Source organism: Oncorhynchus mykiss, chromosome 23, assembly GCF_057628025.1.
Source record: "Oncorhynchus mykiss isolate SJ-2025 chromosome 23, ASM5762802v1, whole genome shotgun sequence".
NCBI lineage: Eukaryota > Metazoa > Chordata > Actinopteri > Salmoniformes > Salmonidae > Oncorhynchus > Oncorhynchus mykiss.
Window position 1 is genome coordinate 21523828 of NC_143044.1, and position 23374 is coordinate 21547201.

Consider the following 23374-nt stretch of genomic DNA (forward strand, 5'->3'; position numbering starts at 1 on the left):
AGGGTAGAGTGCCTTCAGAAGGTATTCATACCCCTTCACTTATTCCACATTTTGTTGCATTACACCCTGAATTCAAAATGGATTACATTGTTTTCCCACCTATCTACACACAATACCTCATAATGACGAAGTGAGAACATGTTTTTAGAAATTTGTGCAAATGTATTGAAAATGAAATTCAAAAATATCTCATGAATCTCAATACTTTGTAGAAGCACCTTTTGCTGTGACTACAGCTTTGAATCATCTTGGGTTTGTCTGTATCAGTTTTGGACATCTGCATTTGGCATTTTCTTCCTTGCAGATTTTATCAAGCTCTGTTAAGTTAGATGGGAGAGTGGCGGTGAACAAATCCTTCAAGTCTTTTCACAGATTTTCAATGGGATTCAAATCTGGGCTTTGGCTGGGCCACTCGAGGACTTTCCAGCGTTGCTTTGGCTGTATGCTTGGGGTCATTGTCCTGTTGGAACGTAAATCTTTGCCCCAGGTCTGAGGTTGTTTGCAATCTGAAGCAGGTTCTCAAAGATGTGCATTTATTTGGCTCCATTCATTGTTCTCTCTATCCTTACCAGTCTCCCAGTCCCTTCTGCTGAAAAGCATCCCCATAACATGATGCTGCCCCCACCATGCTTTTATGGTAGTGATGGTGCTAGACAGGTGAGCTGTGCCTGGTTTTCTCCAGAAAACGTTTAGCTCAGGTAACTGTCATCATGAAGTGCTTTGAGAGACGAGTCAAGGACCATATCACCTCCACCCTACCTGACACCCTAGACCCACTCCAATTTGCTTACCGCCCAAATAGGTCCACAGACGACGCAATCTCAACCACACTGCACACTGCCCTAACCCATCTGGACAAGAGGAATACCTATATAATACGACTAATACGACTACAGCTCGGCATTTAACACCATAGTACCCTCCAAACTCGTCATCAAGCTCGAGACCCTGGGTCTCGACCCCGCCCTGTGCAACTGGCTACTGGACTTCCTGACGGGCCGCCCCCAGGTGGTGAGGGTAGGTAACAACATCTCCACCCCTCTGATCCTCAACACAGGGGCCCCACAAGGGTGCGTGCTGAGCCCTCTCATGTACTCCCTGTTCACCCACGACTGTGTGGCCATGCACGCCTCCAACTCAATCATCAAGTTTGCGGACGACACTACAGTGGTAGGCTTGATTACTCATAACGACGAGACAGCCTACAGGGAGAGGTGAGGGCCCTCGGAATGTGGTGTCAGGAAAATAACCTCACACTCAACGTCAACAAAACAAAGGAGATGATTGTGAACTTCAGGAAACAGCAGAGGGAGCACCCCCCTATCCACATCGATGGGACAGTAGTGGAGAGGGTAGTAAGTTTTAAGTTCCTCGGCGTACACATCACGGACAAACTGAATTGGTCCACCCACGCAGACAGTGTCGTGAAGAAGGCGCAGAAGCGCCTCTTCAACCTCAGGAGGCTGAAGAAATTTGGCTTGTCACCAAAAGCACTCACAAACTACTACAGATGCACAATCGAGAGCATCCTGTCGGGCTGTATCACCGCCTGGTACGGCAACTGCTCCGCCCACAACCGTAAGGCTCTCCAGAGGGTAGTGAGGTCTGCACAACGCATCACCGGGGGCAAACTGCCTGCCCTCCAGGACACCTACACCACCCGATGTCACAGGAAGGCCATAAAGATCATCAAGGACAACAACCACCCGAGCCACTGCCTGTTCACCCCGTTATCATCCAGAAGGCGAGGTCAGTACAGGTGCATCAAAGCAGGGACCGAGAGACTGAAAAACTGTTTCTATCCCAAGGCCATCAGACTGTTAAACAGCCACCACTAACATTGAGTGGCTGCTGCCAACACACCGACTCAACTCCAGCCACTTTAATAATGGGAAATGATGGAAATTGATGTAAAAAATGTATCACTAGCCACTTTAAACAATGCTACTTAATATAATGTTTACATACCCTACATTACTCATCTCAAATGTATATGCATATACTGTACTCTATATCATCTACTGCATATTTATGTAATACATGTATCACTAGCCACTTTAAACTATGCCACTTTGTTTACATACCCTATATTACTCATCTCATATGTATATACTGTACTCGATACCATCTACTGCATCTTGCCTATGCCCTTCTGTACCATCACTCATTCATATATCTTTATGTACATATTCTTTATCCCTCTACACTTGTGTGTATAAGGTAGTAGTTTTGGAATTGTTAGGTTAGATTACTCGTTGGTTATTACTGTATTGTCGGAACTAGAAGCACAAGCACTTGCTACACTCGCATTAACATCTGCTAACCATGTGTATGTGACAAATCAATTTGATTTGATTTGCATTCAGGCCAAAGTGTTAAATTTTTGTCTCATCAGACCACAGAATCTTTTGCCTTATGATCTCAGAGTTTTTCATGTGTCCTTTTGCAAACACCAGGTGTGCTATCATGTGCCTTTTTCTCAGGAGTGGCTTCCATCTGGCCACTCTCCCATAAAGCCAGATTGTTGAAGTGCTGTAGTCGACGGTTGTTCTTCTGGCAGGTTCTCCCATCTCAGCGAAGGAAGTCTGTAGTTCTGTCAGAGTGGCCCATCGGTTCTTGGTCAACTCCCTGACCAAGGTCCTTCTTGCCCAGTTGCTCAGTTTGGTCGGATGGCCAGCTCTAGGCAGTCACATATTTTTTCAATTTCCCAGTGAGACCACCATGCTCTTGGAAACACTCTAGAAATTGTTTTATTCCCTTCCCCAGATATATGCCTCATCACAATTCTATCTAGGAGACCTACAGACAGTTCCTTGGACTTCATTGTGTAGTTTCTGCTCTGACATGCACTGTCAACTGTGGGGCCTTATATAGACAGGTATGTTTCTTTCTAAATCATGTCTAAACAATTGGATTGGCCACACGTAGACTCCAATAAAGTTGTAGCGACATCTCAAGGATGATCAAAGGAAATTGGATGCACTTGAGCTCAACTTGAAGTGTCATAGCAAATGGGTGGGATTACTTATGTAAATGAGATATTTATGTATTTTATTTTCAAAATATTTGAAATTTTTTTTGAATAATGTGCTCACTTTGTCATTATGGGGTATTTTTATTTATTTCACATGTATTTAACCAGGTAGGCAAGCTGAGAACAGGTTCTCATTTACAACTGCGACCTGGCCAAGAAAAAGCAAAGCAGTTCGACACATACAACAACACAGAGTTACACATGGAATAAACAAACATACAATAATACAGTAGGGAAAAAAGTCATATATACAGTGTGAGCAAATGAGGTAAGGGAGGTAAGGTAGTTGGATGGGCTATTTACAGATGGGCTATGCACAGGTGCAATGATCTGTGAGCTGCTCTGACAGCTGTTGCTTGAAGTTAGTGAGGGAGATAAGAGTCTCCAGCTCAGCAACTTTTGCAGTTCGTTCCAGTCATTGGCAGCAGAGACCTTGAAGGAAAGGTGACCAAAAGAGGAATTGGCTTTGGGGGTGACCAGTGAAATATACCTGCTGGAGCGCGTGCTGCAGGTGGGTGCTGCTATGGTGACCAGTGGACTGAGATAAGGTGGGGCTTTACTTAGCAAAGACTTGTAGATGACCTGGAGCCAGTGGGTTTGGCGATGAGTATGAAGCGAGGGCCAGCCAAGGAGAGCGTAGAGGTCGCAGTGGTGGGTAGTATATGGGGCTTTGGTGACAAAATGGATGGCACTGTGATAGACTGCATCCAATTTGTTGAGTAGAGTGTTGGAGGCTATTTTGTAAATGACATTGTCGAAGTCAAGGCTCGGTAGGATAGTCAGTTTTACGAGAGTATGTTTGGCAGCATGAGTGAAGGATGCTTTGTTGCGAAATAGGTGATTCTAGATTTAATTTTGGATTGGAGATGCTTAATGTGGGTCTGGAAGGACAGTTTACAGTCTAACCAGACACCTATGTATTTGCAGTTGTCCACATATTCTAGGTCAGAACCTTCCAGAGTAGTGATGCAGGTGCGGGCAGTGATCGGATGAAGAGCATCCATTTAGTTTTATTTGCGTTTAAGATCAGTTGGAGGCCATGGAAGGAGAGTTATATGGCATTGAAGTTTATCTGGAGGTTAGTTAGCACAGTGTTCAAAGAAGGGCCAGAAGTATACAGAATGGTGTCGTCTGCGTAGAGGTGGATCAGAGAATCACCAGCAGCAAGAACGACATCATTGATGTATACAGAGAAGAGAGTCGGTCCGAGAATTGAACCCTGTGGCAACCCCAATAGAGACTGCCAGAGGTCCGGACAACAGGCCCTCCGATTTGACACACTGAACTCTATCAGAGAAGTAGTTGGTGAACCAGGTGATGCCGTTATTTGAGAAACCAAGGCTGTTTAGTCTGCCGATAAGAATGTGGTCGAAAGCCTTGGCCAGGTCGAAGAATACGGCTGCACAGTATTGTCTCTTATCGATGGCAGTTATGATATCGTTTAGGACCTTGAGCGTGGCTGAGGTGCACCCATGACCAGCTCGGAAGCCAGATTGCATAGCGGAGAAGGTACGGTGGGATTCGAAATGGTTGTTGATAATCAATCCTCAAGGTGTTTTTCAAATATCTATTCGATAATATATCAACCGGGACAGATGGCTTCTTAGTAGGAAAGAGAGAAACAATGGCCGCATTTGTCCTTTATGCACAAAACACTCTGAGAGACTTCAGCTGACCACTGACGCAATGTTGACGTTCAGGCTCATTTTTCAAAATAAAAGCCTGAAACTATTTATTGTGACACTAGACACATTAGGGAAGCCATAGAAAAATGAATCTGGTTGATATCTCATTCACTGCTCAATAGAGACGCATAGGAACGCAGAGGTTTCTAAATAAGAGTCACTTCCTGATTGGATTTTTCTCAGGCTTTCGCCTGCAATATCAGTTCTGTTATACTCACAGACAATATTTTTACAGTTTTGGAAACTTTAGAGTGTTTTCTATCCTAAGCTGTCAATTATATGCATATTCTAGCATCTTGTCCTGACAAAATAGCCCGTTTACTTAGGGAACGTTATTTTTCCAAAAATGAAAATAGTGCCCCCTAGATTCAAGAGGTTTTAACTAGTGTTGCATTTTTCAGTCTAACATTTCTAGTGTTGATTCGAGAGTTAAATTAACACTCAGTGGTGTAAAAGAGATTACACATCACTTTGCAAGCCAGCATAATGTGACTTGCAGGCCTGAAAACTATGAGTTTCAGGTCACCGTATTAGGGTAAAACTAGGCCGCATCAAAAGAAGACCTTATGAAATATGTATTGTATTGTCTTAAATAATGTAATTCTAATGACAATATATTCACTCAGGATCTTGAAGGCAACAGGACCAAAAATGAATTTATGGAACAACCATGTCTCTGTCACTAGCAAACACAGTCATGGGTGGTACTGGTAACTCTAAAATCCCCTCAAAAGGCACCCTGGAAAATATGCAAATAAGGCATAAAACCCTACAGCAGGGCTATTCAATTCCGGTCCTGGAGGGCCTAAACATTTCCGGTTTAGAATTTTTGTATGGTTCTTCAAAGAACCATCCCATTTATGGTTCTTCAGACACCCTAAAACGGTTCCCCTATAGCATTGCTCTCAAGAAACTTATTTGGTTCCTACTTGCATCTTTATTTGATTGTACCACACCACAGATCCAACTAGTTCTAACAGAGAAATATAAATACAACAATTTGAAGAGTTTCATTCAAAAACGAGATAACGAGATAAACATTTTCAGAAATGTTGGTGGATTGACGTAAAAAAAAAAAAATGATATTGTGAAAGAGATAGAGCTATTATTTTTTTTACCATGACATGTGCTAGTGAAAAGACAGACATAATCTTGTTAGAAATATATTGCAAGATCATTTCATTTATCATTTTATTTTAGAATCGTGTTTGCCCACTTCAAACAACAGAAGTCCAATATAAAAAGTATCCCATTTTGGTTTTAAACAGTTACATGTAATAAAGTATCGATACATAAATAATTATACAAATATTCAATTTGATCAACATTATTGTGCAAATATCACATAGCCAATGTATTGTAGCAGAGGGTGAGCAGTGTATAAAATGTTAAGCCATTTTTGGAACAATGTTATGGGGGGGGTTACAGGTTGTTTGTTAGGATAAATCAAGGGAAGCTTTGAGTTTGATTATATACATTTTAGGCAATGTTTTAAGGATTGATAAGGATATTGAAAGTCTGTCAGAATAATTTGCCGGTAAAGGATGGATCTATTCCTATTGTTGGAGTGACACAGCCCACTGTATGTTTGCAGCCGGTAGGCTATTAGCCTAGGTTGTTTCCCTTCACCTGAGAGTCGCTGGATCTCTCCTTGTTTAGAATTGTTCATCTTTAGTCCAACAGGAACAGATATCACAGGCTCCAGTAAACTGTCAAAAGGATCCATGCTCAAAAGGTCCACGACACACAAGCGCACAAAACCTAACATGATGCTAGCTAGCCAGCGCAAACAGCTGAGAGTGGCAGCTGTCAATCAACACATCCGTCTGACTAAGCCAGGGGCGTGGAAAAAATATTTAGAGAAACTTACAATTGCACAGCCATAGAATGTTGCAGCGTCATGTAAATGTATCATAATGCAGAAACCTCAATAGCCCAACTCTCTAAATACATTTCTCTGGATATAGTGCATTTTAGTATGAAACAAGTGTCAGATATCATTTTTGCAACAAAAACACACACATTTTACATCTAAAGTCAAATGTTTTAAAAGTATGAGAACAGCCATGATTCATACACATAGAAAGGTACCAATGAGCATTCATTTCAGATGAAAAAATGCAAATGTAAAAAAAAATCACTTGTGAAAAATTTAATTTTCACTGATGTGATAACCTACAATCTCTTAATGACCTAAACAATAACCCTACATCTCACTGCACCCGGTCAGGCACCTAGGTCTACTTAGCATTCACCTTAACACTCATCCAACCTACACTGCTAATGCATTACCCATCCACTCCACAACTCCTTCTTTCCTCTGACCCTTCCCTGACCCCCCACTCTGCTCGGGATGTCAGTCTGACTCTCCTGTAATCTTGCCCTCTCATAATTAGTGTGAGTTCCTCTCCTGGAAGCCTGTGTCCTCGGGACAACCACCATCTGCTCCACTAAAACAATAGCAATATCACCCCGGCTATTCATAGCTGCCACAAAATCAACTCAGGCTAAAAACAGCAGAAAGGGACTCCGCCAAGAGGCTGGTTTTCACGGTAAAAAGCAATAACCCCATTTATAAATGACCCAATAGGGTTTGGAGGGCAGAGGGGAGATAAACAGAAGAACATTAAATGATGCTTTGTTTGTGTTGCCTCAGAAGATTCAATACATCCCTCTGCTCCTGAGGAAGATGTTTGCCTTACAGCGATAGCTCAGTAAAGAGACAAAAAGACTCAAGAAACATAGCTAGACAAACTCATAGTGAAAAGGTATTCATTGAGCGTCATTCGTTGAGCACTGTACTAATGGCTACATAATAAAGAATGCTGCTGCACGGGTACTGACCAAGACCAGACGGAGAGCACACATTACACCGGTTTTAAGGTCTTTGCACTGGCTGCCTGTGAGTTTCTATTGCTTTTTAAATCAATCCACGATTGTGCATCCTAATACATGTCTGACATTGCTTTTAAGTTATGTACCCAGTAGGTCCCTTAGGTCCTCTGGCACTGGCCTTTTAAGTATCCCAAAGCCTAGGACTAAGAGTCATGAAGAGGCATGCTTTAGTTACAGTATTATGGCCCCAGCCTCTGGAATAGCCTGCCGGGGGGACATTAAAACACACCTTTTTAGCGTTGCTTTTTCCTTAGGATGTTTTTTGTCGTTTTGTTTTTGTCACTATTTTGTTTATTATCTTATGTTTGTTGTGTAGTAAGTATTTCAGCTTTTATTATCATTTTTTAATTATTATTTTTTCTTTCTGTGAAGCACATTGAGTTGCATTCCATGTCTTGAAATGTGCTGTAAAAATAAAGCTTGATTTGATTTGATACAGCATATTTTATACGAGGAGCAGGAAATATAACTGATTATCAATGGAAATTCTGCAATAATGGGCATAATCTAAAACATTCATAGTCTCAGTTAATCTATAATGAGCGCAATTCCTCCTTCGAACATTTTAAATCACTTAATGAATAATAGAACAATAAGTGTCTGCCACCAGACAGTGTTGGAAGGAGTACTGTAATTACACTGATATTATAGAGCTGTCAAGTTAGACAGAGCAAAGGAAAACAGAGGATCAGTCATTCTAACAAGACTCTCAGAAAACATTCATCTCAATACTGTATGTGATTACGGTATCTATGGAAAAAAGCCTGGGCTGTTATGACTGGCATGTTACAGACATTTATAATGAATGGATCACACCACCTGCAAAGTGGATAGGATTCCCTATTAGATGCCACACCTAAGGTATCCAGTGAATATTCTAGTACTAGTGGAACATTCCTGATGGAAATACAGTCCTGTATAGCCTATTATTCTGTGCAATTTCAGCACAGCACAGCAAGATAAGCATCTCTGTCAGAGTGCTCAGGGAGGAACAGACACGTTAGGATTTTCATGATCAAAGACCTACTTAGATGGTCTGTACTGTAGTTTGCTGGGAATGTCAACGTCAAGATTTGCCATGTACAAACCAACTGGAACCCAAGCTACTCCTCAGACACTCAGGTATATTCACCTACTGTCTGGAATTCCCCTTTTATGCACTTTCTCTCTCTACCCATATTCTGACCTTGAATTTAAGCATGAGGTTAGCATGCTATTCACCCACTACTCGTTTGGTGTGGAGATCAAATAAATGCAGGTGTGGCAGAGTTGTGTCTACAGATACGCCATATTCTGACCTTAACTTCATTTCCTCTGGTGTCATTATCCTGTGACAGGTAATCACAAGGCTGATCAGACTACATGCTTGCATAGGGCTTTTGACATCCTGTTACAGTACTTAATGAAATCCTACATACTTCAACACTATTACAAAAAGACGACTATCTCCATGGCTTGACCTCAGAGGCACTTAAGTTAATCAAAAGTTCAGTTTCCTCAACATCCTACAGCTTTTAACGAGTGACGATGGCTCCTTCTCTCAACCGTGAACACGCATCTTACACACGTGAATGCCTTTAAATAAGCCAGAGCTTCTATACACAGTACTTCATTATCTCAGCATGGTCCTTTCTCATGGTGTGAGAAAACTGAAGTGCTAGTAGGATGGTCACTAGTATGCCCCCTGACAGACCACTCACTGTCTAACAACCATCCAAGGCCTACTGTTCTAATATCTAGGGCCTAGAGGGATATTCCTGACCTTGTGACCTGCCCAGGACAAATTGTAATTAGGGCCCTGAGATTTTCCTGGGTCATGTGGTCAGGAAGAATTTCCTTCATATTGTCAAGAAAAATAAATAAAATAAAATAAATACAAATAAATGTTTTCCACCACCTCTCAATACCCCATAATAAAAGTGAAAACATGTTTCACAAAGGTATTCACACCCCTGAGTCAATGCCTTGTAGAAGCACCTTTTGCAGCCATTTTTTAATTTATTTAACTAGGCAAGTCAGTTAAGAATAAATTCTTATTTACAATGACGGCCTACCCCGGCCAAACCCTAACCACACTGCGCCAATTGTGCGCCGCCCTATGTGACTCCCAATCACAGCCAGTTGGGATACAGCCTAGAATTGAACCAGGGTCTGTAGTGACACCTCTAGCACTGAGATGCAGTGCCATAGACCACTACGCCACTTGGGAGGCCATCACAGCTGTGATTCTTTCTGGGTAAGTCTCTAAGAGCTGTGATTCTTTCTGGGTAAGTCTCTAAGAGCTGTGATTCTTTCTGGGTAAGTCTCTAAGAGCTGTGATTCTTTCTGGGTAAGTCTCTAAGAGCTGTGATTCTTTCTGGGTAAGTCTCTAAGAGCTGTGATTCTTTCTGGGTAAGTCTCTAAGAGCTGTGAGTCTTTCTGGGTAAGTCTCTAAGAGCTGTGAGTCTTTCTGGGTAAGTCTCTAAGAGCTGTGAGTCTTTCTGGGTAAGTCTCTAAGAGCTGTGAGTCTTTCTGGGTAAGTCTCTAAGAGCTGTGAGTCTTTCTGGGTAAGTCTCTAAGAGCTGTGAGTCTTTCTGGGTAAGTCTCTAAGAGCTGTGAGGCTTTCTGGGTAAGTCTCTAAGAGCTGTGAGTCTTTCTGGGTAAGTCTCTAAGAGCTGTGAGTCTTTCTGGGTAAGTCTCTAAGAGCATCCCACACCTGGATGGTGCATCATTTGCTGTTATTCTTTTCAAAATTATTCAAGTTCTGTGAAATTGGTTGTTTGATCATTGCTAGACAACCATTTTCAGGTCTTGCCATAGATTTTCAAGTAGGTTTAAGTCAAAGCTGTAACTCTCCCACTCAGGAACATTCACTGTCTTCTTGGTAAGCAACTCCAGGTTTAGATTTGGCCTTGTGTTTTTGGTTATTGTTCTACTGAAAGGTGAATTCATCTCCCAATGTCTGGTGGAAAGCAGAATTTCCCAGGTTTTCCTTTAGGATTTTGCCTGTGCTTAGCTCCATTTGATTTATTATTTTTAATCTTGAAACTCCCCAGTTCTTATGATTACAAGCATATTGATAACATGACGCAGCCACCACTATGCTTGAAAATATGGAGAGTGGTAATCAGTCATTTGTTTTATTGGATTTGCCCCAAACATAAGATGTTGAATTTAGGACTAACAGTTAATTGCTTTGCCACATTTTTTGCCATATCACTTTAGTGCCTGGTTGCAAACAGGATGCATGTTTTGGAATATTTTTATTCTGCAAGTTTCCTTCTTTTCACTCTGTCAGTTAGGTTAGTATTGTGGAGTAACTACAATGGTGTTGATCCATCCTCAGTTTACTCCTATCATAGACATTCATGTTGAAATCCCTTAGCGGTTTCCTTCCTTTCCAGAAACTGTGTGAGGTACAGAGATGAGGTAGTCATTCAAAACATTGCACACAGAGTGAGTCCATGCAACTTATTATGTGACTTGTTAAGCAAATGTTTACTCAATTTATTTAGGCATGCCATAACAAGTGGGTTGAATGCTTATTGACTCAATACATTTCAGCTTTTCATTTTTTATTCATTTGTAAAAATATTGAAAAACATAATTCCACTTTGACATTATGGGGTATTGTGTGTAGGCCAGTGACCAAAAAAAGTAACGGGGTGTGAATACTTTCTGAAGGCACTGCGGTGACGATCTACAGTAAGCCTGTCTGAGATGGTGTATGAGCATGCATGAGTTGCAAATTAAGAGTTTCATTCCAAAATGCTATATATCCATTTTCAGAAATGTTGGTAAATTGATTTGTTTAAAGAAATGAAAGAGATTGGTGTGTTATTTCACTATCTAATCATTTCTAGTCATTCTAAATCGCCGTGACCCTAAACCAACCTCTCCACTCACTGGACCCTTTTGATCACTCGACTAAGCATGCCTCTCCTTAATGTCAATATGTCTTGTCCATTGCTGTTCTGGTTAGTGTTTATTGGCTTATTTCACTGTAGAGCCTCTAGTCCTGCTCACTATACCTTATCCAACCTATTAGTTCCACCACCCACACATGCAATGACATCTCCTGGTTTCAATGATGTTTCTAGAGACAATATCTCTCTCTTCATCACTCAATACCTAGGTTTACCTCCACTGTATTCACATCCTACCTTACCTTTGTCTGTACATTATACCTTGATGCTATTTTATCGCCCCCAGAAACCTCCTTTTACTCTCTGTTCCAGACGTTCTAGACGACCAATTCTTATTGCTTTTAGTCGCACCCTTATTCTACTCCTCCTATGTTCCTCTGGCGATGTAGAGGTGAATCCAGGCCCTGCAGTGCCTAGCTCCACTCCTATTCCCCAGGCGCTCTCTTTTGACGACTTCTGTAACCGTAATAGCCTTGGTTTCATGCATGTTAACATTAGAAGCCTCCTCCCTAAGTTTGTTCTATTCACTGCTTTAGCACACTCTGCCAACCCGGATGTTCTAGCTGTGTCTGAATCCTGGCTTAGGAAGACCACCAAAAATTCAGACATTTTAATTCCAAACTACAACATTTTCAGACAAGATAGAACTGCCAAAGGGGGCGGTGTTGCAATTTACTGCAAAGATAGCCTGCAGAGTTCTGTCCTACTATCCAGGTCTGTACCCAAACAATTTGAACTTCTACTTTTAAAAATCCACCTTTCTAAAAACAAGTCTCTCACCGTTGCCGCCTGCTATAGACCACCCTCTGCCCCCAGCTGTGCTCTGGACACCATATGTGAACTGATTGCCCCCCATCTATCTTCAGAGCTCGTGCTGCTAGGCGACCTAAACTGGAACATGCTTAACACCCCAGCCATCCTACAATCTAAACTTGATGCCCTCAATCTCACACAAATTATCAATGAACCTACCAGGTACCTCCCCAAAGCCTTAAACACGGGCACCCTCATAGATATCATCCTAACCAACTTCCCCTCTAAATACACCTCTGCTGTCTTCAACCAAGATCTCAGCGATCACTGCCTCATTGCCTGCATCCGTAATGGGTCAGCGGTCAAACGACCTCCTCTCATCACTGTAAAACGCTCCCTGAAACACTTCAGCGAGCAGGCCTTTCTAATCGACCTGGCCGGGGTATCCTGGAAGGATATTGACCTCATCCCGTCAGTAGAGGATGCCTGGATATTTTTTAAAAATGCCTTCCTAACCATCTTAAATAAACATGCCCCATTCAAGAAATTTAGAACCAGGAACAGATATAGCCCTTGGTTCTCCCCAGACCTGACTGCCCTTAATCAACACAAAAACGTCCTATGGCGTTCTGCATTAGCATCGAACAGCCCCCGTGATATGCAGCTGTTCAGGGAAGCTAGAAACCATTATACACAGGCAGTTAGAAAAGCCAAGGCTAGCTTTTTCAAGCAGAAATTTGCTTCTTGCAACACTAACTCAAAAAAGTTCTGGGACACTGTAAAGTCCATGGAGAATAAGAACACCTCCTCCCAGCTGCCCACTGCACTGAAGATAGGAAACACTGTCACCACTGATAAATCCACCATAATTGAAAATTTCAATAAGCATTTTTCTACTGCTGGCCATGCTTTCCACCTGGCTACTCCTACCCCTGTCAACAGCACTGCACCCCCAACAGCAACTCGCCCAAGCCTTCCCCATTTCTCCTTCTCCCAAATCCATTCAGCTGATGTTCTGAAAGAGCTGCAAAATCTGGACCTACAAAAGACCCCTACAAATCAGCCGGGCTAGACAATCTGGACCCTTTCTTTCTAAAATTATCTGCCGAAATTGTTGCCACCCCTATTACTAGCCTGTTCAACCTCTCTTTCGTGTCGTCTGAGATTCCCAAAGATTGGAAAGCAGCTGCGGTCATCCCCCTCTTCAAAGGGGGGGACACTCTTGACCCAAACTGCTACAGACCTATATCTATCCTACCATGCCTTTCTAAGGTCTTCGAAAGCCAAGTCAACAAACAGATTACCGACCATTTTGAATCTCACCATACCTTCTCTGCTATGCAATCTGGTTTCAGAGCTGGTCATGGGTGCACCTCAGCCACGCTCAAGGTCCTAAACGATATCTTAACCGCCATCGATAAGAAACATTACTGTGCAGCCGTATTCATTGATCTGGCCAAGGCTTTCGACTCTGTCAATCACCACATCCTCATCGGCAGACTCAACAGCCTTGGTTTCTCAAATGATTGCCTCGCCTGGTTCACCAACTACTTCTCTGATAGAGTTCAGTGTGTCAAATCTGAGGGTCTGTTGTCCGGACCTCTGGCAGTCTCTATGGGGGTGCCACAGGGTTCAATTCTTGGACCGACTCTCTTCTCTGTATACATCAATGAGGTCGCTCTTGCTGCTGGTGAGTCTCTGATCCACCTCTACGCAGACGACACCATTCTGTATACTTCCGGCCCTTCTTTGGACACTGTGTTAACAACCCTCCAGGCAAGCTTCAATGCCATACAACTCTCCTTCCGTGGCCTCCAACTGCTCTTAAATACAAGTAAAACTAAATGCATGCTCTTCAACCGATCACTACCTGCACCTACCCGCCTGTCCAACATCACTACTCTGGACGGCTCTGACTTAGAATACGTGGACAACTACAAATACTTAGGTGTCTGGTTAGACTGTAAACTCTCCTTCCAGACCCATATCAAACATCTCCAATCCAAAGTTAAATCTAGAATTGGCTTCCTATTTCGCAACAAAGCATCCTTCACTCATGCTGCCAAACATACCCTTGTAAAACTGACCATCCTACCAATCCTCGACTTTGGCGATGTAATTTACAAAATAGCCTCCAATACCCTACTCAACAAACTGGATGCAGTCTATCACAGTGCAATCCGTTTTGTCACCAAAGCCCCATACACTACCCACCATTGCGACCTGTACGCTCTCGTTGGCTGGCCCTCGCTTCATACTCGTCGCCAAACCCACTGGCTCCATGTCATCTACAAGACCCTGCTAGGTAAAGTCCCCCCTTATCTCAGCTCGCTGGTCACCATAGCATCTCCCACCTGTAGCACACGCTCCAGCAGGTATATCTCTCTAGTCACCCCCAAAACCAATTCTTTCTTTGGCCGCCTCTCTTTCCAGTTCTCTGCTGCCAATGACTGGAACGAACTACAAAAATCTCTGAAACTGGAAACACTTATCTCCCTCACTAGCTTTAAGCACCAACTGTCAGAGCAGCTCACAGATTACTGCACCTGTACATAGCCCACATATAATTTAGCCCTATCAACTACCTCTTTCCCAACTGTATTTAATTTATTTATTTATTTTGCTCCTTTGCACCCCATTATTTTTATTTCTACTTTGCACATTCTTCCATTGCAAAACTACCATTCCAGTGTTTTACTTGCTATATTGTATTTACCTTGCCACCAAGGCCTTTTTTTGCCTTTACCTCCCTTCTCACCTCATTTGCTCACATTGTATATAGACTTGTTTATACTTTATTATTGACTGTATGTTTGTTTTACTCCATGTGTAACTCTGTGTTGTTGTATCTGTCGAACTGCTTTGCTTTATCTTGGCCAGGTCGCAATTGTAAATGAGAACTTGTTCTCAACTTGCCTACCTGGTTAAATAAAGGTAAAATAAAAAAAATAAAATAAAATAAATAAATAAAATTTCAAAGGGTTGTTCAATGAAAGACATGTATTTGTTGAAATATATCACTTCAGGGATATTAGCATTTAGCAAAAAAACACATTTTGTAAAACCCATCAATTACAAATCTGAGAACAGTAATATTTTACATACATGAAGGTACCCATAAGCAATAATTTCTGATGAAAAAACACAAATGTGAAAAATTGGTGGATATAGCGTTTTGCTAATAAACTCTTCAAATATTGAACAGGATATTTGTATTTATTATGGATGTGTATGTATAGTGTGTGTGTGGTCATGTGTATGTACTGTGCGCCTCCCATAGTCTGTTCTGGACTTGGGGACTGTGAAGAGACCTCTGTTGGCATGTCTTGTGGGATATGCATGGGTGTCTGAGCTGTTTGCTAGTCATTTAAACAGACAGCTCGGTGCTTTCGAACATGCCATTACTTCTCACAAATACAAGTAGTGATGAAGTAAATCTCTCCTCCACTTTCAGCCAGGAAAGATTGACATGCATATTATTAATGTTTGCTCTCTGTCTACATCCAAAGGCCAGCCGTGCTGCCTTGTTCTGAGACAATTGTGATTTTCCTGTCACTCTTTGTGGCACCTGACCACACGACTGAACGGTAGTCCAGGTGCGACAAAACTAGAGCCTGTAGGACCTGCCTTGTTGATAGTGCTGTTAAGGTAGCACATCGCTTTATTATGGACAGACTTCTCCCCATCTTAGCTACTGTTTTATCAATATTTTTGGACCATGACAGTTTAGAATCCAGGGTTACTCCAAGCAGTATATTCACCTCAACTTGCTCAATTTCCACATTATTTATTACACGATTTAGTTGAGGGTTAGGGTTTAGTGAATGATTTGTCCCAAATACAATGCTTTTAGTTTTGAAATATTTAGGACTAACTTATTCCTTGCCACCCACTCTGAAATAAACTGCAGCTCTGTGTTAAGTGTTGCAGTCATTTCAGTTGCTGTAGTAGCTGACGTGTATAGTGTTGAGTCATCCGCATACATAGGCACACTGGCTTTACTCAAAGCCAGTGGCATGTCATTAGTAAAAATTGAAAAAAGTAAGGGACCTAGACAGCTGCCCTGGAGAATTCCTGATTCTACCTGGATTATGTTGGAGAGGCTTCCATTAAAGAACACCCTCTGTTCTGTTAGACAGGTAACTGTATCCACAATATAGCAGTGGGTGTAAAGCCATAACACATATGTTTTTCCAGCAGCAGACTATGATTGATAATTTCAAAAGTCGCACTGAAGTCTAACAAAACCGCCCCCAAAATATTTTTAGCATCAGCCAATTATCAGTCATTTGTGTAAGTGCTATGCTTGTTGAATGTCCTTCCCTATAAGCATGCTTGTCACGCTGGTATAAAGGTTTTGGAGACGGGTGCAGGAATACATCATCTGGGTTTTTAATACACCCAAAACAAACGTATACAAAATACGTATACCTCATAGAAAAAAACGTATACCTCATAGAACGACACAAGACCCGTAATACACAAAGCACGCAGCACAGGCTGAGACAACATATAGGTACTCACATGACCAACAGACATGGGAACAATAATCGACAGCCCAATGGGGAATGGGGAAACACAATGGGGAAACACATTTATACAATTACAATCAGTGAGGAATTGGAACCAGGTGTGTGTAATGACACAGTTCAGTGCAGCCAAGAAGGCAGATGACGTCGACCTCCGGTACTGGTGAACCGAATGAGCAACAGTACCGGGGGGATATGTGACAGCCCTGAAAGTCTGTTGTCAATTTGTTTACTGTAAAATAGCATTGTATCTGATCAACCACACTTTTTTCCAAAACTTTACTAAGGGTTGGTAACAGGCTGATTGGTCGGCTATTTGAGCAAGTAAAGGGGGCGTTACTATTCTTAGGTAGCGGAATGACTTTTGCTTCCATCCAGGCCTGAGAGCACACACTTTCTAGAAGGCTTAAATTGAAGATATGGCAAATAGGAGTGGCAATATCGTCCGTCCAAGTTGTCAGACCCCGGTGGCTTGTCATTGTTGATAGACAACAACAATCTTCCACACTCACATTACGGAATTCATAATCACAATTATTGTCTTTCATAATTTGGTCAGATATACTTGGATGTGTTGTGTCAGCGTTTGCTGATGGCATGTCATACCTAAGTTTGATAAACTTGCCAATGAAAAAATCATTAAAGTAGTTGGCAACATCAGTCGGTTTTGTCATGAATGAGCCATCTGATTCATTGATTGATGGAGCTGAGTTTGCCTTTTTTCCCCAAAATTGAATTGAAGGTGCTCCAAAGCTTTTTACTATCATTCTTTATGTGATTATCTTTGTTTCATAGTGTAGTTTCTTCTTCTTTTTATTCAGTTTAGTCACATGATTTCTCAACTTGCAGTACATTTGCCAATCGGTTGTGCAGCCAGACTTATTTGTCATTCCTTTTGCCTCAACCCTCTCAACCATAAAATGTTTTCAATTCCTCATCAATTCATGGGAATTTAACAGTTTTTACAGTCATTATCTTAATGGGTGCATGTTTATTAGTAACTGGGATAAGCTATTTGTAAATATGTCAAGTGCTCCTCCTCCTTTTTGCTCCTCATTACACACCACAGACCAACAAATATTATTCACTACAAAACCTATTGTATGACCTCTTATACACTATATTAGGCCCAGCTTTTAAAACTTTGGTTTTCCTAGATATGGCTATTATATTGTGATCACTATATCCTATGGATTATATCCTATGGACTGCTTTAAAGCAAATATCTTCAGCATTAGTAAAGATGTGATCAATACATGTTGATGATTTCATTCCTGTGCTGTTTGTAACTACCCTGGTAGGTTGACTGATAACCTGAACCAGGTTGCAGGCACTGGTTACAGTTTGACACTTTTTCTTTAGTGAGCAGCTTGATGAAAGCTAGTCAATATTTAAATCATCCAGAAAATATACCTCTATGTTGATATCACATACATTTTCAAACATATCACACGTTATCCAGATTCTGACTGCTAGCACTTGGTGGTCTATAGCAGAGTCCCACAAGAATGGGAATTAGGTGAGGCAGATGAACCTGTAGCCATATGATATGAATGTGTGTCTTGGCGGAGCAATCTGTCAACAAGACAAGCTGTGTGTCAACAAAGTATATAATCGATGTGTCATCAACGTAATCAATATGTAGTCATAACCACCCACGCAGTTACAATGTGTTTTTGTGAGACAGCTGGGCCTTAGCTACACAGACAACCAATGGAATATCCCAGCACCTTTTATTAAATCATGTTTAATATACTGTAACATTACCAATCATTATCAAGTCCAATTAACATAAAAAAAAAACATGCATTACCACTGAGAGAAAATTCTTGGACTCCACATTTTCTTTCCCTATCCACCCATCTATTTTTCAAAGGACTCCATATTCTAGAGAAGGAGAGAGATGAGCCAGTAAAGGTCAGCGGCTCATTTGAAGTCTTCAGCTCCGTGAAATCAGGAGCACTTAGAGCCCAGCCTGGTGTTAATGGAGCATCATGGGAGCAGCTATCCGTCCGCCTCTGATCCAGTCATTAACCCTGATTAATGACCCCCCCCCCCCAACCACAGACACACACAAAGACACACACCATCGGAAATCCATGCCCATCTCCTAGTCTCAGCATGCTCTTTCTAATAAAGCTGATATTGTGGTGTCCCAGTCAGCCTCAGTAATGTATGCAAAGGTCATGAGGAGGAGACAGGATGGGGCAGTGGTGGGGAGAGGTTGATGGGGTCTTTGTATTTTTCAATACTAGCCTTTTCAATCAGTGATACTACATAAAACAAATATAATCAACCATGTCATTGCACTAGCGTAATTGAATGACGTCCTGGTGTAAGATTCCAGCTGGTTGATAAGTTGGAAAATAGTTGTAATAGCTTGTGACTAGGCTATATAAAGATTTTGCCAAAAGAAATTAAAATAAATGTCAATAATGATTGTCACATACCAGAGATAGATGCAATGAAATGTGTTGTTTTACAGGTTCAGCCATAGTAGTACAGCACACCTGTAGCAAATTAGGGTTAAGTGCCAAAATCGGCAGATTTTTCACCATGTCGGCTCAGATAGTTGAACCAGCAACCCTTCGGTTACTGGCCCAACACTCTAACTGCTAGGCTACCAGCCACCCTTCAAGACTAGACTGTGGAGTGTATGAATGTGACAGTAGACTGTAAAGGTCTAGTTTAAAGACTTGCTTGTCTGAGCATGAAAGGGCTGTATGAAAGTGTGGTTGTGACCCGGTTCTTCCTACTTCTGTCTGGCTGGCAGTGACAGATGCATCCGGAGCCGGGTTCTGCCCTGCAGCACTGACGGAAATGGGACAGCAGAGGGAGGATAGAGAACCAGAGCATGAGAGGAAGCAGTGGCACAGCCCGTCCGCGGCCAGGCAGGGGACGCCAGCCAAGGGTAAGACACTGTGAAACACACCAGCCGGGGCCACAAGCACCAGTCACTTCCAGACAGAAAGACACATAAGAATAACTCACAACTGAACCTGAGTTTAGCAAGAGCTTTTTTTCTTCCCTTTTTTGATTGCCCTTTTGTATCTGCCAAGGGCATGCATGTCTGTATGTAGCCTCGCTACTTTTATTGCCTCGCTACTGTATATAGCCTGTCTTTTTACTGTTGTTTTATTTATTTACCTACCTATTGTTCACCTAATACATGTTTTGCACTGTTGGTTAGAGCCTGTAAGTAAGCATTTCACTGTAATTCACTGTTGTATTTGGCCACGTGACAAATAAACTTTGATTTGATCTCCATACGTTGGTATTACCTTAAGGATACAGCTGTTTAGATGGAGAGCATTCAAGAACCCGTTGACCTTAAAACCACTGTAATTATACATCATTTTGTACTGTGCCCATCACTGACTCCAACACTGGGTGTCTCTGTGTCACATCATACACAGTACCACAGCATTAGGGTAAAGGTAATCTCGGTTAACCCAGAACTAAAATCTGGCGTAATTTGGTCAGATGTGTTTACGTAGTCTGTCCACGAGAGATTTGGATAAAGGCATCTACAATGGTGACTATTTTGTTGCAAGGGTACATGGAGAAAAGGAGATAAGGTCTGAAATAGTACTGAAAGTGGCTGGGTAATTCTAAAGCCTCTCATAGAGAACACTGGAGTGTGTCCTCTTGAAAATAAGAGTCCTGAGGTAGGGGTTAACTTGAGACCACGTAGCCAATCACAGTGTGAGGACCAGACTTCAATTCAACTTCAATTAGAGTAGGCAGCAGACAGACAGCAGCACATCCCTACACCAAGAAATAATAACGTTGAGCTCAAATTGGAAAAAGGAAACGACCTTAAGGTGCTGTGTGTATGTACTGTGATAATGAGAATGCATGTGACGTGTACAAGCCATGGAGCAGGGGCTACATTATTGGTATTCCTATAATGACTCCCTAACCATCCCTCTGCAAAAACATATCTGCCTGCATGGACACACAGAAATGCACAGATGTGGAAACACAGGCAGGAGTATAGACACCATCTGCATGCACACACATAGACAATGACACAGGGACACACATACATGAACCTCATCACCCCCCACCCACAAGCCATCTTTTCAACAGCATGATACATTTCACTTTCAGATGCAATGCAGACTGGTCAATCAATAAATCCAATCTATTTTATGTCCTTTTTATATCAGCAGTTGTCACAAAGTGCTTTACCGATACCCAGCCTCAGACCCCAAAGAACAAACAATGCAGATGTAGAAGCACAGTGGTTTGGAAAAACTCCTTAGAAGGTAGGAACCTAGGAAGAAACCTAGAGAGGAACCAGGCACAGAGGGGTGGCCAGTCCTCTTCTGTCTGTATTGGGTGGAGATTTAAGAGGCCATTAAGGCCTGTTTTAAGATGATGGTCCCACAGGATAATAACACTCATTTACCAGTACATGTCAATCATATAAGCTCAATGCTTTCTCCTCCTCTTCATATTCATAGTTGAAAGCAATCAAAGTCAGTGGGGAGACTTCTGCCTCTGTTGAGATGATGCCAGAGGGTCCTTCTAAAATAACTGCACCCTGTGTGAGATCAAGATAGTCAAACTACGGAAACTTGTGACTGTGTAAACCCCTTCAGCCTTCATGGAGCTGTGGCACAAAGTAGGTCTGATTTAATGACATCTTAACTCACTCTGGGTCCTCATTCCATGATACTAAAGAGGATGTTGAGGATGTCTTAGCAAAGTAACACCAAGGACAACATGAAATGTTTCTTTACCTAACTGTAAAGAAGGTGTAGAGCAGGTATTCCCAAACCCCCTGGGTGATTCACGCGATTCACATTTCCTCAGCCACAGTGTGTTATGTGTGCAAACGTAATATCTCACAACTCGATGAAACCTTCACTCGTGCGCAGACATTTAGAAACAAAACATGCCAACATAAAAAATAAGTCACTGGAGTTTTTTGAGCAAGAATTATGATGACTTTCGAGTAGTAAGACATGTATAAAAGCAACAGATAATGTACCATTAATAAGAAGGGGCTAGAAGCGTCTTATATGGTGAGCTAACGAGTGGCTAGGACAGGCAAGCTCCATACTATTGTGGAAGACTTAATTCTTCCTGCTGCTGCGGATATGGCTGGGACAATGCTGGGGGGAAAAGGCCAAAAAAACTATACAGACAATACCTTCAACAAACAACACTGTTTTACGACGCATCAGTGACATGGCAGGAGATGTTTTGAAACAATTAATGGCGCAAAAGCCATGACAGGGAGACATAGTGGAGTGGTAACGTGCGTGCAAGCAGTTGCTCCCGACACCACTTGGTTACACTGCAGCATCCACCGAGAGGCTCTTGCTGCCAAGGAAATGCCTGACAGCTTGAAAGAGGTTGTGGACACTACAGTGAAAATGGTTAACTTTGTTAAAGCAAGGCCCCTGAACTCTTGTGTATTTTCTGCACTATGCAATGAGATGGGCAGTGACCATGTAACACTTTTACAACATACAGAAGTGCACTTGTTATCAAGGGACAAAGTATTGACACGTTTTGTTTAATTGAGAGACGAGCTTAAAGTTTTCTTTACTGACCATCATTTTCACTTGTCTGACCGCTTGCATGATGACGAGTTTCTCACACGACTGGCCCATCTGAGTGATGTTTTTTCTCACCTGAATGATCAGAATCTAGGATTTCAGGGACTCTCCGCAACTATATTCAATGTGCTGGACAAAATTGAGGCTATGACTAAGAAGTTGGAGCTCTTCTCTGTCTGCATTAACAAGGACAAAACACGGGTCTTTCCATCATTGTATGATTTCTTTGCGTGCAAATGAACTCAAGCTTACGGACAATGTCAAATGTGATATAGCGAAGCACTTGAGTGAATTGGGTGCACAATTACGCAGGTACATTCCTGAAACAGATGACACAAACAACTGGATTCACTATCTCTTTCATGCCCTGCCTCCAGTTGTCACGATCGTCTAATGAATTAATGGACCAAGGCGCAGCGTACGTAGAGTTCCACATTTTTATTAAATGAAACTCACAAAAACATTAAAGAGCAACGAAATGTGACGTTCTGTAGAGCTCACAGGCATCAACATGAAAACAAGATCCCACAAAAACCAGTGGGAAAATGGCTGCCTAAATATGATCCCCAATCAGAGACAACGATAAACAGCTGCCTCTAATTGGGAACCATACCAGGCCAACATAGAAATAAATGCACTAGATCACCCACCCTAGTCACACGCCGACCTAACCAAAATAGAGAATAAAAAGGCTCTCTATGGTCAGGGCGTGACAGTACCCCCCCAAAGGTGCAAAACCTGACTCTATAGGGGAGGGTCCGGGTGGGCGTCTAGCGTCGGTGGCGGCTCTGGTGTGGGACGAAGTACCCACTCTGCTCGTGGATTCGCCAGCATCGGTGGCGGCTCTGGTGCGGGACTTTGCCCTCGCCAAGCCCACGGGTCCGACCATGGAGCCAGATAGAACGCTGTGCCCGGACTGGGCATCAGCGCAGAGCAGGGCACCGGCCATGGAGTTGGGTTGTATGCCACACTGGGCACCGGCGCAGAGGAAGGCTCCTGC

At 42.3% G+C, this 23374-nt stretch overlaps 1 protein-coding gene across 2 annotated transcripts in view; it reads right to left on the reverse strand.

The window, feature by feature from the left end:
- Nucleotides 1-23374, reverse strand: part of LOC110502569 (echinoderm microtubule-associated protein-like 6) — a 100233-nt gene that overhangs the window by 64881 nt on the left and 11978 nt on the right. The gene's annotated exons all lie outside the window — the stretch shown is intronic.